General features: G+C 43.6%; 1 protein-coding gene across 3 annotated transcripts in view; it reads left to right on the top strand.

The window, feature by feature from the left end:
• The window catches only part of LOC124797945 (voltage-dependent calcium channel subunit alpha-2/delta-3-like), a 314,695-nt gene that overhangs the window by 617 nt on the left and 289,241 nt on the right, over positions 1 to 24,837 (top strand). The gene's annotated exons all lie outside the window — the stretch shown is intronic.

The following is a 24,837-nucleotide window of genomic DNA, read 5'->3' as shown; positions in this document are numbered from 1 at the left end:
GTGGGGGCGCGCACTCCATCTCCCACTTGCCCCTCAATATCGCGTAAGGGCACCCTTGACTATTAACATTGTCATAACAATGATATACAAAAATGGTTAACTCCTATACTACTACTGATAATAATAATACTTTTTAACATCAATGTTTAATACATCATTTTAGCGCAATTTCCAAAAAATCGCACTCGGGCGCGGATCTAAGGGGGAATGGTGTCACGGGATCATGAACCTGGACACTCCCTCCTTCCCTCCACCCCAAATAAAAGCAAAATCACTATACTAACCACTCATGTAAACAAGTTAAGGTTATATTAAAACATATATTTGGTTGTCAGTAATATTAAAATCATTCGCAAGTGCGGCTTGGTAAATGTGGAAAGAGGAAAAATTATATTTTTTTTCGGGGTTTCGGGGGGTGGGGGAGTGCAGGAGGAAGTGTTGAAGAAACTATGACACCTCCCTCAAAACCGAACCCTGCACCCTCGCTTGTCCGCATTCTCCAAGAAAACTTTGGCGAATACATGTGTGATGCAATTGACTTAAGAACTGTAACAGCAACAAGTCTTCCCAACCTTGTCAACATAGTATTTTACAGGATATAAAATCACCAGTAAATCACAACCCCGATTCTTTAAAGAATCGAACTGCCACGTACAAAAAATCATAGCTCCCGATCTGTGAGTCGTCCAGTGACATAATTTTGCATGTACATTAGGTGGTGTATGTGAGTATTGTCTGCAAAATGTGTTGCGAATAGAGTCAGTAGCAAGCAAGTAACAAATGAGAACGTCATGCCTGATGCAGTTTAATTGCATAAAAGGCGAGATGTATGCGATGAACTTTCTCTTTTCATCATTTTGTGGGGTGCGTCATCGAGAAAAAGTTTCGAAACGGTTTGAAATTCTGTGAAGTGTGTTGCAAGTCACTTAGTACTCTCATTTTCAAGTAGTGGATGAATAAAGTCTGTATAATTTGAGCGCCGTAAGTTACTCTGCTACTTGAGTCAGGGCCGCTTTCCGCTGCTTAGAGGGGCGCTATTTAATCAAACTTAATAGCGGCAGCTGACACGGGTGAATGTGTAAGAGGTAAAAGGGGGGGGGGGGGGGGGCGCAAATGACATGTCGCTATTGTGGAGAAATGTTCACAAAAGGGCCTTGTGAAGGTATATGCGGTTTCTAACTGTAATACTTACTGTGTTAAACCTTTATCATAAGATAGTTCATGTGAAATAGTATGAGTAGAGGTTATACCTGACAATCTGACTAAACTATTAATTGGATCGTTTTACCGACCCCCGGACTCAGAAGACATAGTTGCTGAACAGTTCAAAGGAAACTTGAGTCTCATTTCAATTAAGTACCCCGCTCATACGTAGATTACTGCTCTCAGTGAGTAATTATATGAAATACTGAATGTCAAATTGATGTTGCTGCTAGAAGCCATTAGATAGAAACCTGCCACGGAAATAATGCCCAGGATAAGCCGTTTACTGGTAGTGAGTGTTCAACATTATCAGTATTTTGATTAGCACTATGACTGTAAACTCATGGCTGCAGACCGTGGCTATGCGAGCGTGTATACTAGTGGAATGTTTTCTTCAGTCGCGTCCGCCTACTTTCGAGAAGTCAGCCTTTCCGTTATTTTTTCCTTAATGGACGATCTTTCCCTTTCTGATTTGCCTTAATCAAGTTCCGGTGGTTTCCTGGATATACCTGTTGACTCAGGAATCCTATAGGGTTTGTTGTTGAAAGCAGGGGTGGTTATACTGTGAATGGTCTGCATTTTACTGACTGGAATCTTCCCTTCAAGACAGTCAGGCCGACGCGTGCAGGCCCTCTCGCAAGTAAGGCGTATTAAATATAGCTCGTAATTAATAAAATTCCATGCTGTTTTCGAGACTGTAGTTTTCACGCTATACATTTACTTCATGCTTTTCTCTGAAAGTGACCTGACAAATTTATGAAGTAGTGCACCTAAAAATATAAACGGTTTTACTATTTATTTTTTTTTATATTAGGGGAGGGCAGTCAAGAGGCATGTTCGATACAAGCCGTAATCTTTGACCAGTGACGTGACGTTCATGGCTGCTGTCGTGTAACCTTTCGTTGGATATATCCACAGTCTTGTTGTTAGTTAGCGAAGCCAACGATTGTGAAAAAAGAGCAGTTTGGTTTCGAGTTGGCGAAAGCAACGAATATGATACTAAAAAAAGACCTGGTTGTGGTGACGACCTGCTCTGTAGCTGCACCCCGTTTGAAAAACTCGTCACTAACATCGCGTTGGAGTTGCCATATTCTTTACGGCTTTTGTCGAATTTTTCCAACGTCACTGGTCAAAGCCGACGACTCGCATCGAATATTCCTGTATATCCGGGGTGGGATCACGATCACCCTTGAACCCACCCCTATCTAACCTGCCAGCTTCAATAAAGTGAGATATCGTGTCGGCTGTTGAGCCTCTGATAAAAATAATTTTATGTATATGAAGCAAAGTTATCTTTTTTGACGTTAGTTTTCGGATAACATTTTACTTTTAGCACAAAATAAAAAAAATCTTTTGGATTAGCGTGGTTTTTTTTCTACTTACAGTTTCTCGTGTGATTTTAAGGAACCTTTCGATGGAAAAAGTAGATGTTTTTACTTATATAGTCTCATGTCTTTGCTTGGTGATAAACTGATTATCACTTCGTTATTGGTCATAGTTATTATGATGCTTCGAAATTAACTCACTATAAAAGTTACCTATTGCAACCTCCCTGTATTTTCGTAGTTTAAGCACGATATATGTACACGAAATGCATCAAAATACTCTTCGAAGGCTTGTCCATTCTCTAATATACATTTTTCTTAATTGACCGCGCAGTTATAACTTTTATAACGAAAATAGTTTCAAATGTGGCACTGACATCGACAACAGGCTACGCTACAGATCAGTGTGTTACGGCATAATTTATTTCATATTCACATTCGTTGACTTCGCCAACTCACAACTAAATTATTACAGTCCAATCTGACCTAAATTAGGAGTACGCTACTAGTCAGTCTGTCGTCACAGGTGAGATGTCAGTAGGGTGGGAGAAGGGAGCTCCTCTATTGCATTCTAGTTTAACTTATGACAGATAATTCGAAAAATTTGCAAGCGAACAAGTGAAAGCTGTTGCTAATGTTAAATGAGCAAGAAGTAGCTAGAAATATACACGTACAACATTTGTTGTCGTTTGGTGTCGAGTGCTGCCTACACCAGCCAGTCTGCAAAGGCATAGGGGACGTCTTGTTCTCGGGTGATATTCGAATACTCGACGTCTGCTCTAGAGGTCGCCAGTTCGTTGGAATCGTGATTTTATCTGTCCTCTGGCTGCTCACCTCTACGTCACACTCCCACTGCCACTAAGTAGGCGGCCCTGTGGAGACAGCGCAATAAGAAGGTAACTGGGGGTCGTAGCTTCAAATCCTGCCATCAGCAAGCGTGGGATTTTATATGCACAAATTTTCCTCCAGATAGGCCCGATTATTTTTCATTACGTTGAATCAGTGGCATCTACAAAAGTATTGCTCCCCATCCCTCTCTCTCCCTCGCCGTCTGAGATCGTGATAGTGGTGGCGTACTGATTTGTAGCGTACACAGATGTCTATGTTAGCTTGGAAGCTAACATATTGATGGAGACTTTGCTAAGGCAACGAATTTGAACGTGGAAGGAAAAAAAAATCTAGTAACAGATTGATCGATAACGTAGACCGACGTCTACATTCATCGCTAGCAACATTTTCTCCATATTTATTTTCAGTAAAGCCCGATTATTTACAGAATCGAACTCCACGTGTAAAGCAGCTTCAAACTTCTGATTTCTTTAGAAATGAGTTAATGCGTTTCAAATTATGTGTAAAGTTTGCTGGCAAACGCTAAGTGCTTTCATTCTCAGATACTGGATAACTGTTGTCCTGGTATTTGCGCGGCCTTAGTTACGCTTCCTCGAGAAAGATGCGCAGTTCCTAACTGCAGAGCTTATCTTGCTGTGTTAAACTTCTAACATCAGATTATACATCTTAATGAATAGATTATGCAAGCATTTTAAATTTTTTGTCACTAGAAGTCGTTAGCTAGGCAACCTGCTTCTGCAAGTGAGACTGGTTTACCGTTCGACGGATTAATCGCCAAGTAATATTCATGTAGATACTGGTAGTTCATTGTGACGACGTGTAGATCCTGCTTTGATTGGTTCAGCGAATTTTTTAATTCGGTATGAATGCATCCCATGCGACGCTCTCTCCATAGTCACATTTTCCTATGTAAACGGCTAAAACTGCAAGATGTATTCAGCAACGCTGTGTAGCATAACAGACCAATCTCGGACGAGTATTTGCGTGACTATTACGTACGTTTATAGTAAATTATATGTGTAAAAAAATGCAAGGAGAACTGGGATGACACCGCAAATTTTACCAATCTTCCCTTACGTTGTCTTTCTGTATTCTTAAATCCTTGAGTCTAGCGAGGTCGCCTTTGGTCCTTTTGCCTCGGTACATGTCCTGCCATCTCCATTTCATTCATAATTACGCCTTCCACTCCTGTCTATTTCTGGACCATTCCTGTCCCTCCCAGTAATCCCCAATCTCTCGATATGTCGCTGAGCAACCCTCAGTTTTCGCATTAAAAGTCCATGTCTTACATATCCATTAATTCAAAACTGCCAATACACAGATTGTAAACGATGAATTTCTGACAAATTGGAAGCTTAATTATAAAAACGCTAATTAGTTTATCAAAAGCACTCCAGACCATGTTTACCCTTCTGTTTCTCTTCTGCTGGCTATCCAACAAATGTTTTCTCACAAAAAATTGAAAACTAGTCAGCTCGTCCTATGATTTCATTATAAATTTGCACAATATTCAGTGAAATGTTTGAACGTTATTGTAGTATTAATTAAACTGACTTTCAGGATTCTTTCAAGTTTAATCTATTGAGTTCTTCTGTCTGCTATAGTTTACCCGCTGTTCATTAAGGTGAGGGTGCTGACTGGTTCATCTTTTTTCTTCTCTCGTGTCTCTCCATTTTTGGGAAGTAGAATAATTCCAACATTTTTTGATTTTTGGGGAAATCTCTTCCTATGCAGAAATTATGTGAACAGCCTTTTGTATTACTTTTCTTCCAGTTTTAACAACTTCTACAGAAACACCATGTATGGCCGACTTTCCTTTCTTCATACCACAAGTGAATTTTTAAGTGCTCCATTGCGTTATTTCTGAAAATAACGAATTTCGTTTTTAACCATCTGTGTTTCCCATGTATAGTGGCACATAAACATTTAAGCCATAATTATCTGTTGATGTTAGTACAGGAGGGTCGCTCATTTTACTCTGTCTAATCAAAAGTATCTAGACACCTAGTGGTGAACATTAATATGGGATGTGTTCACTCTTCGCCATTATGATGGCTTGGTCTCTCACAGGGACACTTTCAGTGAGGTGTCTGACGGGCTATAGACAAATGGCAGCCCAGTCTTCCTCAAGAGCCGAAACAAGAAAAGGTAGTGATGTTGGACGCCAGGGTCTGGTGAAAAGTTGACGTTGCAACTAGTCCCAGAGGTGTTGTGTTGCGTTCAGGTGGGGACTCTCAGCAGGCCAGTCTATTTTAGGTATGTTATTGTCCACAAACCATTTGCCTCATAGGTACTGCTTTATCACATGGTGCATTGTCTCGCTGATACAAATAATCTACGTCTCCGAACTGTTCTACTGGACACAGTACACAGTGCTATAAAATTTGCCCATACTCTTCCACATTTAGCGTTTTCTTATACGCAATGAGACGACCATACCCTAACCACGAAAAACACCCCCACACCATAACACCACATCCTCCTTTACTTCACTATTCTCAGTGATCCTGATGACCTGTAACGTTCTCCAAGCGTTCACCAAACCCAAACCCTACCATTGGGTTGTCATTGGGTATATCTTGATTCACCACTCCAAATCTCTCGTTTCCAGCCATTCACTGTCTAGTGGCGTCGCTCTTTACACCATCTCAAGCGTCGTCCACAGCTCATAGTCTAGTGGCTAATGTTGCTGCCTCTGGATCACAGGGTCCCAGGTTCGATTCCCGGCCGGCTTGGAGATTTTCTCTGCCCAGAGACTGGGTGTGTGTGTGTTGACCTCGTCATTTCATCATCATCATTCTTGATGGTAGACAAAGTTGGGCTGTGTAGACAAAGTTGGGCTGTGTAGACAAAGTTGGGCTGTGTAGACAAAGTTGGGCTGTGTACGGGCACTGATGACCGCGTGATTGAGTGCCCCACAAACCTAAGATCATCATCAGCATCTCAAGCATTGCATAGCACTGACTACAGAAATGTGTGGCTTCTGACAAGGGAACATCCCCATCGCACCCCCCTCTGATTTAGTTATAACTTGGCACAGTGGATAGGCCTTGAAAAACTGAACACAGATCAATCGAGAAAACAGGAAGAAGTTGTGTGGAACTATGAAAAAAATAAGCAAACTATACAAACTGAGTAGTCCATGCGCAAGATAAACATCAAGGATAATGGGAGCTCGGGAGCGCCGTGGTCGCGTGGTTAGCATGAGCAGCTGCGGAACGAGAGGTCCTTGGTTCAAGTCATCCCTCAAGTGAAAAGTTTAATTTTTTATTTTCAGACGATTATTATCTGTCCGTCCGTCCGATGCGAGGTAACTGCGCCGTAGTATGATGACGCTACACCTAAACAAACATCGAAACACATGACGTCAGTCGACTACAGCGCACGGAAGAGAGAGTATTCCTGCTAACGAGGCTCCCTGGCTGGCAGTTGACTGTTCGATACTTTGGACGAGAGTGCATTAAATACGTGAGATGCATTCCGTGGGCAACACGAATCCAGCAAATATAACTCGCGACTTCAATAACAATGTCAATGAATATTTTCCGAACTGTAAGGCATCGGAAAGTTCCTTAAGGGATCGAACGATTGTCGAACATTTGTATGATTATTTCCTACATTTGTTGATAAAAAGTACGTGTGGTGATGATTGTCTGAAAATAAAAAAATTAAACGACTCACTCGAGGGAAGACTTGAACCAAGGACCTCTCGTTCCGCAGCTGCTCACGCTAACCACGCGACCACGGCGCTCCTGAGCTCCCATTATCCTTGATGTTGATTATCTTGCGCATGGACTACTCAGTTTGTATATTTTGCTTATTTTTTTCATAGTTCCCCACAACTTCTTCCTGTTTTCTCGATTGATTTGTGTTCAGTTTTTCAAGGCCTATCCACTGTGCCAACTTATAACTAAATCTGAGGAGGGTGCGATGGGGAGGTTCCCTTGTGAGGATCTGCTCGACCATTGCAACCCAGTCCTTTACTCCCTATACATAGTCATTACGCTTGCTGGACTGGTGGTAGCACTCTGGTTTCATACAATTTTTCACTACAACCTTCTGAAATGCTCGACGGTCCCTGTCTGTCAGTACATGAAATTTGGCTGGTCTTGGTTTAGCTGTGGCTTTTCTTTTGCGATTCAGCTTCATAAACAAATCACCAGCAGTTGACTTCGGCACCTTTAAAAGGTGACACATACGTCATAGATTCGCTACTTAGTTTATATCCAATGACTAGTCCGCGTTCACTGACCGACCCATTCTGCTGTTTCTGCTGATACTACAGTACTGCCTCCCTGCTTTTATACTGAGAAGTCCGCCTCTCGTAACATCTAGTGGTCAATTTGGCATTGCGTGGGGGTGTCCGCATCGTCCGGTCTGATGATGTAGTTATTTCGTCTACGGAAGACATGCTGCTACTGACTGTTTTTTCGTGTCTGCCAGGAAGAGGCAGAGAGAGTCAGACACGGGGAGAGGGAGGGGGGGGGGGGCGATCTAAATCGCCAGAAGTTGGAAGAGAGGCAGCTATTGTGTTCAGAGTGTTCCGAGAACTTGCTCTCATTTGAATATAAAAAGTGTTTAACAGGTACTTTAAGGAGCCTCTCTTAAAAAGTTTGAAATATCGGAACTAAAGGAATGTTCATCATCCATTTCTTTTATCAATACATAACAGTTCTTGCACAGTGACATACATACGCGCCTTTCAATTTCCACTATCAGCGGTTTGCAGCCCAAAGCAAAAATTGTGATTACTTAGTTGTCCCCGAGATTCTATGCAACTTTGGTTCGAGCTTTGGAGCGACAGATGACTCGGTATGTATGAAATAAGTGAAATGTGTTGAAATTAAATAGGTGGCTCTACGGGGATGCAATGATAATAAATAATATCGGTGCAGACCATTGAGATTTACTGAAACTGCAATATAACGGATGGGTAGTGACAACTAAAAGTTTGTGCTAGATTTCCTGTTTATCGCAGGTAGTCGCCTTAGCCATTAGGCCACCGTCTCTTAATGTCTACGTTTAGCGAGGTATTCCTGGTCTGTTTCTGTAGTATATTTTCACAACGTTCTGTAAAAGAATTAATTTGTAACAAAAATGACAGTGTTGGGTAGACAGTGACCTTCCGGTATTTTTTTTTTTTTTGGGGGGGGGGGGGAAGGGGAGAGGGAAATCGTCAAGTGTGCGAAGTTTTATCAAGATACGAATAAAACTGTAGATTTGTCATAAGCATACATATACTCTTCTTTGCTGTTCCTTCATTGTGAAGTTTGTCATCTGCATGGTTGTCGCATGGTCCCTGGTACTATAGCCTTATTCGGTCTCGTATTCGTATCGACTTTCCAAATATTATTGTTAGATGCAGGTTAGGGAGAGTTGTCATTCTTTTTTTTTATTTCGTAAAGCCTTTAACTTTTTTTACTTATTTTCTTGAATGTTATCTACTTCTACAAGACTACTCTGCAATTCACATTGAGTGCTTGGTAGAGGATTCATAGAACCACTTTCCGAGTATTTCTCGAGCATTCCACTCTCGAATAGCATCCGGGAAAAATGGACACTTAAATATTTTCGTACGTGCTCTGATTTATCTTATTTTATCACGAAGATCATTTCACCCTATTTAGCTGGGCGTCAACAAAATACTTTCGTATTTGGAAGAGAAAATTTGTGATTGAAATTTCGAATAAAGATCTCACTGCAACGAAAAAAACCTTTGTGTTAATAATTTTCATCTCAGCTCGCTTATCATATTCGTGACACACACTCTCCTATTTCGCGATAATAGAAAGCGAGCTGCCCTTCTTCGAAATTTTTGAAAGCCCTCCGTTAATCCTATTTGTCGGAAGTAAGGATCCCAGAATGCGGAGCAACACTCCACAAGAAGACGGAAAGCGGTCTCGTTACATGTGTTACATCATCTTGCAATGAAAAGAAGTCTCATGGTTCCAGTATAAACTGCTCGTAATTGTAAACCATAGGTATTTACACTACTGGCCATTAAAATTGCTACACCACGAAGATGTGCTACAGACGCGAAATTTAACCGACGCGAAGAAAATGCTGTGTTATGCAAATGATTAGCTTTCCAGAGAATTCACACAAGGCTGCCGCCGGTGGCGACACATACAACGTGCTGACATGAGGAAAGTTTCCAACCGATTTCTCATACAAAAACAGCAGTTGACCGGCGTTGCCTGATGAAACGTTGTTGTGATGCCTCGTGTAAGGAGGATAAATGCGTATCATCACGTTTCCGACTTTGATAAAGGTCGGATTGTAGCCTGTCGCGATTGCGGTTTATCGTATCGCGACATTGGTGCTCGCGTTGGCCTAAAGCCAATGACTGTTAGCAAAATATGGAATCGGTGGGTTCAGGAGGGTAGTACGGAACGTCGTGCTGTATCCCAACGCCCTCGTATCACTAGCAGTCGAGATGACAGGCATCTTATCCACATGGCTGTAACGGATTGTGCAGCCACGTCTCGATCCCCGAGTCAACAGAGGGGAACGTTTGCAAGACGACAACCATCTGCACGAACAGTTCGACGACGTTTGCAGCAGCATGGACTATCAGCTCGGAGACCATGGCTGCGGCTACCTTTGACGCTGCATACACAGACAGGAGCGCCTGCGTTGGTGTACTCAACGACGAACCTGGGTGCACGAATAGCAAAACGTCATTTTTTAAGATGAATCCAGGTTCTGTTCACAGCATCATGATGGTGGCATCCGTGTTTGGCGACATCGCGGTGAACGCACATTGGAAGCATGTATTCGTCATCGCCGTACTGGCGTATTACCCGGCGTGATCGTATGGGGGGGGGGGGGGGGGTGCCATTGGTTACACGTCTCGGTCACCTCTTGTTCGCATTGACGGCACTTTGAACAGTGGACGTTACATTTCAGAAATGTTACGACCCGTGGCTCTACCCTTCATTCGATCCCTGCGAAACTCTACGTTTCAGCAGGATAATGCACGACCGCATGTTACAGGTCCTGTACGGGCCTTTCTGGATACAGAAAATGTTCGACTGCTGCCCTGGCCAGCACATTCTCCAGATCTCTCACCAATTGAAAACGTCTGGTCAATGGTGGCCGAGCAACTGGCTCGTCACAACACGCTAGTTACTCCTCTTGATGAACTGTGGTATCGTGTTGAAGCTGCATGGGCAGCTGTACCTGTACACACCATCCAAGCTCTGTTTGACTCAATGCCCATGCGTATCAAGGCCGTTATTACGGCGAGAGGTGGTTGTTCTGGGTACTGATTTCTCAGGATCTATGCACCCAAATTGCGTGAAAATGTAATCACATGTCAGTTCTAGTGTAGTATATTTGTCCAATGAATACCAGTTTATCATCTGCATTTCTTCTTGGTGTAGCAATTTTAATGGCCAGTAGTGTAGTTGGATCTACAATATATAAATTGGAGACATTTATGGGTAACGGAAATTTAACTGAATTTCTTTCAGTACTAATATGGAAAAGCTCGAACTTTTTATTGTTCAGTATTAATTGCCAATTTTTTCACCATACAGGCGTCTTATGTAAATAATCTTGAAATTAGTATTGGTATTCTGACGGGTTTAGTAGACAGTAAGCGATAGCGTAATCTGCGAATAAGCTACTTAGATTACATCCTAAATCGTTTATATAGATTAGGAACTGTGTAGGGTTTGTAACACTCCTTGGGGAACCGTAGATGTCACTCTGGTTTCGCTCTGGCTTCCCAGAAATTACTGCGATCTACGACCTTTCTAAATGCAAATCACGAATTCAGAAGCAGAGCTGCGGCAGCATTCCGTAGGCACGCAATTTTATTAGATGCCACTTGGGAAGAACGGCGTAAAAAACCTTCTGAAAACCTAGGAATATGGATTCAACTTGAGATCCCCTGTCGATGGCACTCATCACCGCACTGATCTGAACCGAAACACTTACCTTTATTGAATTACCCTTGAGTTGCTTCGCTACCGTGATGGTGTTTTCTAAACTACACATGTTGGCAGCTGCCTTTGTTTTGAATTCTATGGTGAACGAATTTTGGAAAGCAATGTTCAGTAACTAGACTTCGTTGGCGCTGTCATAGGTATGAAAATACTCAGGCAAATTTGACGGAAATATTGAGTGATCTTCACGCGACAACAGGTTTCTACGGAACACAGTTTAGGAAACACTCCGTAAGCTTCCGAGGCGCTACCAGGGATAGAGTTCGCGGGAAATAATGTGCAAAATACTTTTTTGTTCTGGGCCCGCTTAAGAGTATTCTCGTTATTATATCTCTGCTACATAGCAAGGCAGCACAGTCTTCACGCGCCTTAGGTGCAGGGAAAGGTCTTCATATTCGGGCACGTGTGACTACATGTAGCTCCATTGTATTCGTGTCGGAAGGTGCAAACGGGGCAAGCAGAAATCTCCTTAACAGGTAAGCTTGAGAGGGTTAAATCATCCGTTAGCTACTGCAATTCGCACAGTAAAGAGAATAGAGGAGGAGGGGAAAACGTATATACAAGTAATTCCTGAGTCTTCAATATTGCAGGGAAGACAAAGAATATTTATGAAATATTGGCGAACAGGTTGTCGGGGGACTTACACACAGTATCCACGTGGGACATGTCCGTTTTACGAGGGGCGTTAACTAAGTAATGTAACACAGTTCTTTTCTGAAGGTAGGTCGGTTTTATTCAGGATTCCAATACACCATAGTATCCTCCATTCTTTTGGCTGAAAAAAACCCTTTTTTTCAGCGTAAGCTCCATTGAATGTGATTGCATGATAGCACCTTCCTGGAAGGGCCTGTACGCCTGAATGATACCAATCTTCTGATCGACATCTTTCTGCACCAATAACTTCTCCAACATCCAGGTGCTGCTTCCCGGGGAAGGCATCCTTCATCGGGCCAGACAGGTGAAGATCCGAAGATGCGGGATCCAGGCTGTAGGGTGGACAAGGATGAAAAGTCCAATGAAGTTTTGTGAGCTGCTCTCGGCTGTGCAGATTTTTGTGAAGCCTGTGTTGTCATGGAGAAGGAATTTGTTTGCATTTTTATGGCGCCGGGATCACTGAAGTCGTATTTTCAGTTTCCTGAAGGCAGCACAATACACTTAGGTTGATCGTTGTTCCATGAGGGAGCACATCCAACGGAATAACCCCTTCAGAGTACCAGAAGACCGTCGTCATGACATTCCCGGCTGAGAGTGCGGCTTTTAACTTTTTTTCCCGGAGTAGACGTAGTATGGCGCCACGCCATAGACTGCCGTTTTGTTTCCGATTCGAAGTGAGGAACCTATGTTTCGTCGCCTGTGACGATGTTCGACAAACGATTGTCACAATCAGCCTAGTAATGCGCAAGTAATTCCATACAGGGCAGTCCTTGGTCTCGCTGGAGATCTGCCCACCGTCCTCCCAGATACCGATACCAGTGTTAACAGAGTGGTGAAATTTTGTTAACTATCAGGCCTCATCCCTAAACTGGTGGGGAAGGGCATCAGATTTTAGTGCGTTATAAACTGCTCTGCATGTGGGGACAGCCTTCGTCCTCACCCATGAGATTTCGTGTTGACTTTTCGTCAGGGCGCTGATGACCGTGATGTCGAGCGCCCCCTCAACCCAACTCAACAACAACAACAATTCCATACAGATGGTCCTTCGTTGCTTTTTATAGCCTTCTGCAAGGCGGCGAGGAACCTGTGAGTACCCCAACTGGTACTACTGATACTATCAAAACAGATGTCCAATTGAGCAGCGAGGTAGTTGATCCTAATCCATTGATCACCTCAAATGAGAGTGTACACACGTTCCAACATTGCAGGAGTCACAACTGTGTGCGGCCGGCCAACGCGAGGGAGATCGGGGAAGGTTTGTGCGATCTTATTGAGATGATGACAGATGCCTCGCCCAACGACTCACCGTGCTTTTGTTCACTATCAGGTCTCCGCGGACATTCTCCAAGTGTCTATGAATATCTGTGATCCTCTGGTTTTCCGCCAGAAAAGACTCGATGACAGCTCTCTGCTTGGAACGCACCTCCGTTGCAGAAGTGACTCTGAGGGCTACTCATAGCGCGCCGTCACCTATCGGAACTTCACGAAACCATAGGGGCTCAAGCAGGAATATTCCACGACGTCCCATAAAAATTCAGTATTTTTCAACCGAAATTGCCCGAGAAAAAAATGTGTTTCATTGCTTATTGCACGCCCTTCGTACATCGTCGATATTGTAGTAAGCGACCTCGTCCGCAATACTAAATTTTTACCTCTTTTTTTTGTTGTATTAGATTTTATAGTAGCACGTAGCTGAACTTGTTTTGATTTGGTCGATCGTTTATGCGACTTGCTAGCTGTACCCTACAAGTTACGAGATTTGTGTGTAAGCATTAGCTGTTGAACTGCAACTGCCTCTACCGTCTTTTCCCCGCTCCTACCGCGCGATTTGCGAGATGAATTGAACGCACTAAAGTGAAACAAATGGGTCGATAGAGACAGAACGAATTAAGATGCAGTGACACGACATCGTTTCGGTTAGGAATAGGTGGAAACATCGGTGACAGTAATGGTATTAGCCCTGGAGGCATACTCAGATAGCCTGATGGTTAAGCTGACTATTTATGATAATCAGGGTTCGAGTCCCAGTCTGGTACAAGTATTCAACTATCACTACATTTTCATCTTGTTGTGCTTCCCCTGGCATTACAAAAACAAAATTTAGTGTCTCTGGGAGATGTTCTATATGATCAATGTGTCCATATGTCAGAAGCGCTTTTGTCTAAGAGCCCTGACGAACACTTACTGGAAATCGAAAGGGATGTTTGCGGAAATCTTTTTGGCGATGCATTCAGTGTTTCCCACAATACGCAACTGTGGAGAACTCCAGTTACCACCTGAGGCGTATCTGACTAACACACAGACTCATTAATTAAAACTTCTGGGCCGGCCAAAGTGGCCGAGCGGTTCTGGGCGCTTCAGTCTGGAACCGCGCGACCGCTACGGTCGCAGGTTCGAATCCTGCCTCGGACATGGATGTGTGTGATGTCCTTAGGTTAGTTAGGTTTAAGTAGTTCTAAGTTCTAGGGGACTGATGACCTCAGATGTTAAGTCCCATTGTGCTCAGAGCCATTTGAACCATTTTTTAAAACATCCGGGCTAAGAGGCCGTGGTCGAATAGTAGAAACTCTTTCTCCTGACCTTTCGTAGCCAACTGTGGGCAACATCTTCCGAGGTGAGCCAAAGACTGGCTGATGGGCCATGGAGGTCCCGTTTATATAGACTGCATAGAGGGCGACATCGCTCGCGACCATGAAATGAAATTTAATGAAATGAGCCTGCTAACTAAGACTTCAGATTATTATGTACGTATGTACGGAGAAGCCATAGATGTTTATAAGCACCACAATAATTTTAACAGAAAAGAAGGCTTAAAGTTAAATAAGATATGGCGGTCGATTTTGTACCAACGGTGTGACAGTCGATTACATTTGATCGAGAGTGATGACGTTAGTCAGAGATAGTTTCACTGTTGACGGCACGTGACGAGTGGTGGCGCCCTCAATGCGCTCTATATGAACTGGACCTCCACGGCCCAGCAGCCAGTCGTTGGCTCATCTCTGAATATGTTGCTCGCAGTTGGCAGCGAAACGTCAGGAGGAAGAATTTCTTCTGTTCGAATACGACCTCTTAGCCCAGAAGTTTTAATTAATGAAGACGCCGGCCGTGAGAGCCTACACATTATGAAGACAGAGACTTTCGTGACAGATCAAAACTGTATTGTACTGGTACTCGAAATCGTACTCTTGCCCTTCTTGGATCGACTTGGTTATCCAGTCACGGGTTACGACCCTCCCGCACAGCTTCAGTTCTTCCGGTAACTCCCTTCCACTTCTCGAAGTTCACAGGCATTCCCGTAGATAACTCGCTCGACCACCACTTATGGATGAAAGCACAACGTGCAGAAGTGGCTTGGCCACGGTGTAGAGGTCGTTTATCGCTGTGGAGGAAAACGTCTGTGAGGTTTGGTCAGTAGGAGAGAGTTACTGGCAGAACTGCAGCAGCGAGTAAAGATTGTGCGTCGTACCTGGATGCTCAGTCTGTGTATAAGAGTACTGACTGCGAACGGCTCTGTTTCAGGATCGGACTCAGGTCAAACACACAGTTGTAATCTGTCAGGAAATTTCAAAACAGAACACACTTCGATACAGAGTGAGATATTGTTTCTTCTATAAAGAAATATGCCTAAAAGTTCTCGGCAGTCAGTTATTCTCCCGCTTCCCTAACTTCTCTGCCGCCAGTGTCCCCATATAGGAACAAAATGTGCTTAGTTGTGACACATTAATATCGTTCACTGCTGAAGTTCCACTTCGATCTTTTCCTTGATATCTTTTCACTTTGTTGCTAAATGAGACAGATTACTTACATTCTTTGATTGACAACACCAGATTAAGCGTAGTGGACAAAAAATTTGTCTCCCCACGACACGACATGCTTATAAAATGCACCGCCGCCTATAGCCCTGATAACGGCCTCAATAAGGCATTATTGTAGGCACCTACAGTCCTGGGCAGAAGGTTTGTTCGCCTCAGTGACTCCGAAAGCTATGCCGACGGTAGCGTAGCTGCTCCCAGGACCAACCAGGCTGCACAGGCCTCAGCGGAGGGGCCAACGAAGACTGTCCCGCAACTTGGGGAAGAGAGGACTGTTTTCCCTGAGGGAGCTCCGCCAGCAGTGGTTAGGCACGGACACATCGACCCCAGGTTCCCGTGCTGGGAACTGACCAGCAACACCAGACGTCTTCTACTGTAAACTCTGGGTGTACTTCAGGGACTACCATAGGTGTGGTAGTTGAATGTTGTGTTTCGGAGAATAGGACCTCGATTTCACCGCAAGGACTGTGAGGAAGGTACACATCTCTACATAAAAAAGCCCTCAACCGAAAGATGAGCTACTTGCTGAAGGGGTGAATGACTGCAGAATAGTCCCTACTGAGCAACCTCTGTGACACCTGCCATTCCTCCTCAGTTGTATAAAGCCCCCCCCCCCCCCTCCCCCTCCCCATACACAGGTGGACCAGTCCACTTACTCGTCTGCTGAGGAGGTCTGCCCCATCCATTCGCCTATGTTTGGGCGATGGGCTCAGTCAGGGCCATGGTCCAGGTCTGTCAGTTTGACCTGATGACCTCTACCTTCTTGCACCGACTGCTACCTACAAACCTGCATTCCCTCAGTGCAGGTAGGGAGGGTCTACCAAGCAGTCACCGATGTCCACACACATCTGGACGTGTTGGCAAGCGATTCGGCAGACCAGTTGGGTTGTGAATGGGTGCCTTATGTTTTCCTCGGCCACGCTGATCTCTACCAGCGTCGTCATCTGTTTCCCTAGTGGCTCGTTGGGCCCCTATTGAGCGACCTCAATTAAAATCTACTCTGATCGCGACAGATGTATCTACATCTGCTCAATAAAGTGAGCTCGGATGGTCGGTTCATATGCGAAGTAGTCTTAAAATTGTAGTAAAAGGGCACTGGTCTGCCATAACTTTCATTGCAACCGAGAGAACAGAGGGATGGCTCTGAGCACTATGGGACTCAACTGCTGAGGTCATTAGTCCCCTAGAACTTAGAACTAGTTAAACCTAACTAACCTAAGGACATCACAAACATCCATGCCCGAGGCAGGATTCGAACCTGCGACCGTAGCGGTCTTGCGGTTCCAGACTGCAGCGCCTTTAACCGCACGGCCACTTCGGCCGGCAGAACAGAGGGAATCTTTGAAAATATGTGCCCTTTGCATTTCACAAAGCGTTTAAAGGTATTGTGGGGCCTTAAAAAGTGTTAAACGACCTCATAATGGTACACTTCTAGCTGAAACTGCCACTTTACACCATATATCTAAGCGTCTAGGAGCCAGCGCCTTAGGTGACTGCCCTGTTGTGGCAGTAGCTGAAATGACGGTATAGGAGTGGATTGACATGCATCACAGTACAAAGGTTCTCGTCTGTTCCGACTCGCTCGGTGTGCTACAAACGGTCCACTAAACATATCCATTACCCCTTTCTGTCGTGGATTTTTAAGCCTTCCTTCTGCTTTTAGTTTCTCCAATTTTATGACTTTCGTTCCCATTGCTGCTGGTTTCCATTTTCGGTTTTTTACTGTTTCCTAAGTCACGGACCGGGCGCTAATGACCATAGCAGTTTTGCGCCCAAAAAAAAAAAAAAATAAACATATCCAGTAGATCCCCTGATATCCCATGACGCTCATAGCTGTTCCATCAACGAGGCAATGGAGCCATTTTTTGCTGGACACCTGAACACATCAGGATACAAGGAAATAACTCAGCCGCCAAAGCAGCCAAAAAAACGTAGAAACGGTCATATACATAGATTTACCATCCCCCGCGAGCTGCTGTGTCATTGCCTGACAGCAGAATCATGTCAGTGGGAAAGCGAATGGTTGACAGTGGCGAAGAATAAACTGCGTTCACTCCAATCGACTACGCCGGCACGGCGAACTTCATGCCACCCGCATCAGCGGAAAGAAGTGCTGCATACCCGACTGTTCACAGTAATATACATGATCTTCTCCATTGGGAGTATCCACCACTCACTGAAGTTTCTGATGTGTCACTTTCGGTTCAGCATGTTTTTGCTATGTATGGTTTATATACAGGGTGTCCGGGTTAAACTAATAATAATATAAAGTGTAATATCTTGAAGTAATTGAGACATTTATCGGCGGCTTACTTTATTTCTATGTTTGATTACGGAAGTTGATACCAAGTAGGCATGAGCCTAATTACTCTGTTCACGTAAACGCTCTTCAGTAGCAATGTGGACTGCACAACAGGTGTTCCGCGTGCTTTATTCGCGGATCGGTACACTGGTACAACGTCGTTGTCGACCCGAGTATGGACTGCGACCTACGGACTATGTTCTCACTTATGTAACAATCAAGAAATGGGAAAAGCGGCTTCAGGAAACTGGGAGTTTGCTTTCGATGTCGGACCACCAAGGCAAACACGCAGTTCCAGAAATTACTGTTGAAATAATCCGTACGTCCTTCTAGCGAAGCCCTCGAAAGTAAATCCGACAAGGATGCAGCCAGTTACAGTGACACGAAGTCGTCCATAAAAGGTTGTTCCTATGAGCGTTCAGTCTGCAGCTTCATCACAAAATCAACCTGAAGACGACCTGCGACGGAAGGCACTCGCGGAGACAATCGTAGCAAAAATGGTTGAAATCGAGGCATATCTAGGTTTCGTCTGTTTCTCGGGCGAGACTATATTCCTCACTTCCGGTACGCTGCGTTCTTTTTTAAATTGGTAATTTGCGGTAAGGTCTTATGAGACCAAACTGCTGAGGTCATCGGTCCCTAAGCCTACGCACTACTTAGACTTCCGCTATGGATCTCACACACACACACACACACACACACACACACACACACACACACACCCTCGAGGGAGGACTCGAACCTCCGACGGGAGGAACCGCACGGACCGTGACAAGGCGCCCCAAACCGCGCGGCTACCCCATGCGGCCGGCACGGTGAACACGCACTGTTACCGTATAAAGGGAACTGAACACTCGCATAGTGATAACGTGAATGTGTGTTGTGGATTGTTGAAGGAGCAGGTTATGGGCCAATTGTTCTTCTCGGAGCCTACAGGTATTGCAGCTATATACGAGGGTCACTCCAAAAGAAATGCACACTATTTTTTTTTAATATCCATCTTTTATTCTACATGTTTGAAAGTTTTGCAGTGTGTAGATATATCCTTTAGGAACAATATTTTCATTTCTCCACGTAATTTCCATCCCTCTCAACTGCATGTATACCCATACGGTAAAATTCTGGGCCAACCTGTTGGAGCCACTGTTTGGCAGCGTGCACAAGGGAGTCATAATCTTCAAACCTTGTTCCACGAAGAGAGTCTTTCAGTTTCCCAAAGAGTTGATAGTCACATGGAGCCAGGTCAGGACTGTTAGGCGGGTGTTTCAGTGTTGTCCATCCGAGTTTTCTGATGACTTCCATGGTTTTTTGACTGACGTGTGGCCGTGCATTGTCGTGCAACAGCAAAACATCCTGCTTTTGCCGATGTGGTCGAACACGACTCAGTCGAGCTTGAATTTCCTCAGTGTCGTCACATATGCATCAGAATTTATGGTGGTTCCGTTTGGCATGATTTTCACAAGCAAGAGTCCTTCAGAATCGAAAAACACCGTAGCCATAACTTTTCCAGCAGAAGGTGTGGTTTTGAATTTTTTTTTCTTGGGCGAATTTCCATGATGCCACTCCATTGATTGCCTCTTCGTCTCTGGTGAAAAATGATGGAGCCATGTTTCATCATCTGTCACAATTCTTCCAAGAAATTCATCTCCACCATTCTCGTATTGTTCCAAAAGTTCTCTGCATACCTTTTTTCTTGTTTCTTTGTGAGCCACTGTCAACATCCTGGGAACCCATCTGGCACAAACCTTTTTTTAACGCCAACACTTTCAGTATTCTGCAAACACTTCCTTCCCCTATCCCAACATAGCGTGACAATTCGTTCACTGTGATGCGTCTGTCAGCAGTCACCAATTCGTTAATTCTCTGCACATTATCTGGAGTGTGTGCAGTACGAGACCTGCCGCTGTGAGGACAATCCTCAATATTGCCGTGCTCACTTTCATCACGTAACCTGCTTGCCCACCGACTGACTGTACTGCGATCGACAGCAGCATCTCCATACACCTTTTTCAACCTCTTGTGGGTTTCCCACTGTCTCGTTTTCACAGCACAGGAATTCTACGACAGCACGTTGCTTCTGACGAACGTGAAGTGTAGCAGCCATCTTGAAGACATACCGTGACAGCGTCACTCACGGGAACAAGTTGAAATAAGTTTGAAAATAAGCGGGAAGGATGTATCTACACACTGCAAAATTTTCACACATGCAGAATGAAAACTGTATTTTTACAAAAATAGTGTGTTTCTTTTGGAGTGACCCTCATACATGTTGGAGCTGTATGCTGTGCCACAATTTCCTCCTGACGTGAGCTTCCAACAAAAGGGCGCACAATGCCTTTTGCGACCATTTTGAGGAATTTTTTGTCGCATGAATTCCCAGATCGCTGGTTGAGAGAGGTAGCCCATCGATTGCTTGGCCCCACAGTAGTCCAGACATTATTCCGCTTAATTTCTTCATGAGAACATATCAAGGTGTATTAGGTGTGTAAAACAAAACATTTTGAGTTAGCATACTTGTAGAAGCATACCGTCAATAAATATGTCCATTACTTCTCAAGTTATTACATTTTATATTATTTGTTTAACCTGGACGTCCTGTACTGACGTTAGGGAAGCCCTCGAGTTGCCTGGAGATCTGCTCATCGTCATACACAAGTGAAGGCAACGAATGCCAAAAAACGCATATAGAAAGGCAGTAATCGTAAGTATAAAGGTAAAAAACGTCATGTACACATAGTTTTATATTCTGCAGTAAAAATTACAGGAAATGTAGTAAAAAGTATTAAAGTGCCTGGGTAGGGGTAGGGCCAATCAGAAATGTTTATTTATGTTCGCGGACTAGGTCTTGGGAAGGCACGAGACATAACGACAGGAATATTGTATGTGCATATTATTACATATCCGTAAAATGACACCAAACAATAATACATGTACACGGAAGTATCACAGTGTACATAAAAAGATGAACTTTAAGGTTCTTATCCATGCCATTATACAGGTACAATTGTATGCAGACCATAGCAGAAATGAAACATAAGAAACAAAGAGTACAACTGATAGATATAGCATGAAATAAATTGTTGAACTGGCCTGTTGTTAGGGGCCTTGGCTCTGAGCACTATGCGACTTAACTTCTAAGGTCATCAGTCGCCTAGAACTTAGAACTAATTAAACCTAACTAACCTAAGGACATCACACACATCCATGCCCGAGGCAGGATTCGAACCTGCGACCGTAGCGGTCGCTCGGCTACAGACTGTAGCGCCTAGAACCGCACGGCAAATTGGGCCGGCTGTTAGGAGCCTTTTGCTGTAGTAATTACATAAAATGTAGTATGCTACCTGAGGCCTTGCACTATACGTGCTGGTTCTAAAATGCAATTTGTAGCAATGTCTATCTATCGTTCGTATTAAAATTTTTGTACAATTTAAAATGACACCACACCAACTAAAGTGAACACTGTATCTAGTAAAATATAAAAGGATAAAACAATGTTTCAGGGTTAAACCCCTCTTCCTGTACACAAGTATACAAATGATGATAAAATATACCATAATAAACAGTATCTGCGACCCATAAAAGCACATCAGGTACCACATTATAAAACTAGCCTAATGTTTACCGTCGAACGAGGCAATAATGATTACTAAGAAACTGAATGTGGTGCTACAGAAGAATGCTGAAGATTAGATGGGTAGATCACGTAACTAATGAGGAAGTATTGAATAGGATTAGGGAGAAGAGAAGTTTGTGACACAACTTGACCAGAAGAAGGGATCGGTTGGTAGGACATGTTCTGAGGCATCAAGGGATCACCAATTTAGTATTGGAGGGGAGCGTGGAGGGTAAAAATCGTAGAGGGAGACCAAGAGATGAATACACTAAGCAGATTCAGAAGGATGTAGGTTGCAGTAGGTACTGGGAGATGAAAAAGCTTGCACAGGATAGAGTAGCATGGAGAGCTGCAGCAAACCAGTCTCAGGACTGAAGACCACAACAACAACAACAACAAGAAACTGAAGTCATTTATCAAGGCTTTCAGCTCGTTTTCTACGCAAAAATGGCATGATTAGAGGCTATAGTGAGGTTACGCTCATTATGGTCTCCAACCCTTACACATATGATTAAATGTATGAACAGCTTCTTTGTGTATTATGTAACATCTGTTTTGCTTATTATACCATAAAAGCGGAAGTAATGGCTTACAATATTTGTAGAACTATGCAAGTAGTCTACAACATGACCTGGTAAGCCTTATTTACGATTTTTTCACTCTAGTCAGATCTTAATTGTGAGAAAACATTTTAAAAATTTCGTGAAAGGTATAACCAGAGTACCATCGTTAATAACGAGTAGCATATTGGCCAGATCATACTACGGAGGTGCTGAGTTGTCGGGGACGACGTCTGACCATGCTGGGCTTGTTATTGCCACGGAAGGTGCGGAATCCAGTTAATTTTGGCTCGCTGTATGTGATTCTGTTCATTGCACATGAAAACGGTTGTAGATGGCAGGTTACGCTAGGAGCCTGAAGATGACCTCATTTGGTCTTGAAACTATTAGCATGTTTTAAAAAGAATAAATGACGTTGGATTCAAATAGAGCCGCTATCATTATTATTCTGGTCGAAGAATTCTCCCTCAGTTAAAGAAGAGACGACTTTCGTTTGAAGCGGAATGAGCATTTGAAATAATGGGCAGTTAAGAATTACCCGTAAAACTGAAGAATTACAAATGTCGAGACTGAAGAAGAAGATCACACCGTGCAACAGGGGGGATACCGTAGCAGGCTGTGTTGCCAAACACTTGAAACTAAGAAAACGAAGAAGAGTAAGAAGAAGAAGACACAGCAATATAAGTGAGTTAATACGTGCAAATTAAATTCTCAGCGTGTAACATACGCTCCTTCACGTCGCGAGAGAGGTTTTCTTTACACTTTTATTCCAACCTTGGAAATATTTTTAGGGCGCTATTCAAGGCATTCCGGCAATGTATGCGTCATCAGTGATCTTGTTCTTATAATGGCAGAAACTTGGAATCTTGTCAATGTGCGTGTTCGGGGATGTGCGCTAGACAATTATTATTCTCGCTATTATGGCAGTTATCGTAATTTCGCCCAGTACAGGTAGCGAGTTCTTAACGTAGAAAAATGCAAGTTAATGCAGATGAATAGGTAAAAGAAACCAATAATGTTCGAATACACAATTAGTGGTGTGCTGCTTGACACTGTCACGTCGACAAAATACCTAGGCATAACGTTACAAAGCAGTGTGAATTGGAATGAGCGTGTAAGGACCGTAGCAAGGAAGCCGCATGGCCGACTGCGGTACTCTGAGAATTTTAGGGAAGTTTGTTCATCTGTAAAGGAGACCGCATACTGGACACTAGTGCGACCCATTGTCGAGTACTGTTAGAGTGTTTGGGATCCGCACCAGGTCGGATTAAAGGAAGACATTTAAGCAATTCAGAGACAGGCTGCTAGATTCGAACAACAAGCAAGTATTACAGAGATGCATCGGGAACTCGAATGAGAATCCCCGGAGGGAAGCCGACGCCTTTTTTTTCGAGAAACGCTACTGAGAAAATGTCATAGATCGGCATTTGAGGCTGAGTGCAGAGCGATTCTACTGCCGCCATCGTACATTTCGCGTAAGGACCATGAAGATAAGTTTAGAAAGATTAGAGTTTGTACGGAGACACACAGCAACCGTTTTCCCTCGCTCTATTTGCGACTTGAGCAGAAAAGGAAATATCTAGTAGCGGTACAAGGTACCCTCCACTACGCACCATACGATAGCTTGCGGAGTGTGTATGTTGATTCAAAAGGTCACTGTTTAGTAAATTCTTAAGAGAAAAAAAAGAGGAAGATTAAGATTTACTATCTCATCTACGACGAGGTTATTAGAGATACGGTCGTGTCCTTCCAAAGGGCCCACTTGGAATTTACCTCAGGCTATTTAGGGAAACAAAATAACTCCTTAATCTGGATGTCTACAAGGAAACTGGACCCTACTCCTTCCGAATGCAGTTCTCTCTCTTAGTATTGCGCGACTCCGCTCAGCCGGCCGGGGTGGTCGAGCGGTTCTAGGTGCTCCAGTTGACTGTGACCACTTCTGGAGATTTCCAAGTCCCTTTATGGAAGTCCATTTGTGGGAACATGGTGCCGCTTATGGTGATGTTCTTGCTTACGGCAAAATCAGCCATCCTCAATCCATTGTCGTTGCACTCTTTATGTAAACTCTATGTAAAGTGTGAAGTCATACACATGAGCACTAAAAAGATCTGCTAAATTTTAGTTACACGGTTAGCCACACAAATCTAAAGGCTGTAAACTCAATTAAATATTTAGGAACTGTAATAACGAATAACTTAAACTGCAACGTTGACATAGATAATGTTGTGGGAAAGCAAACCAAAGACTGTTATTTATTGGCAGAACACTTATAAAATGTAACAGGTTTGTTAAAGAAAATGCTTAGACTAAACTTATGCGCCCTCGTCTGGAGTATTGCTGTGCGGTATGAGATTCGCATCAGCTAGGATTGACGGAGGACATCAAAAAAATTACAAAGAAGGTCAGCTTGTTTTGTTGTCATTGACGTCTAGCTTCAACCAGATTTGTTTCCAATACTATGTGTGCATTATAACCTTCAATAAGCGATACTAATTCTGGGACCTTTCCTTGGATGCTCCTGTAGTTTACTAAAATCATATTAATCTTTTCTGTCTCTGATCTGCGAG

Source organism: Schistocerca piceifrons, chromosome 5 (genome assembly GCF_021461385.2).
Source record: "Schistocerca piceifrons isolate TAMUIC-IGC-003096 chromosome 5, iqSchPice1.1, whole genome shotgun sequence".
Lineage (NCBI taxonomy): Eukaryota > Metazoa > Arthropoda > Insecta > Orthoptera > Acrididae > Schistocerca > Schistocerca piceifrons.
The sequence above is the reverse complement of the archived record's forward strand: the minus strand, read 5'-3'. Positions and strand labels throughout refer to the sequence as shown.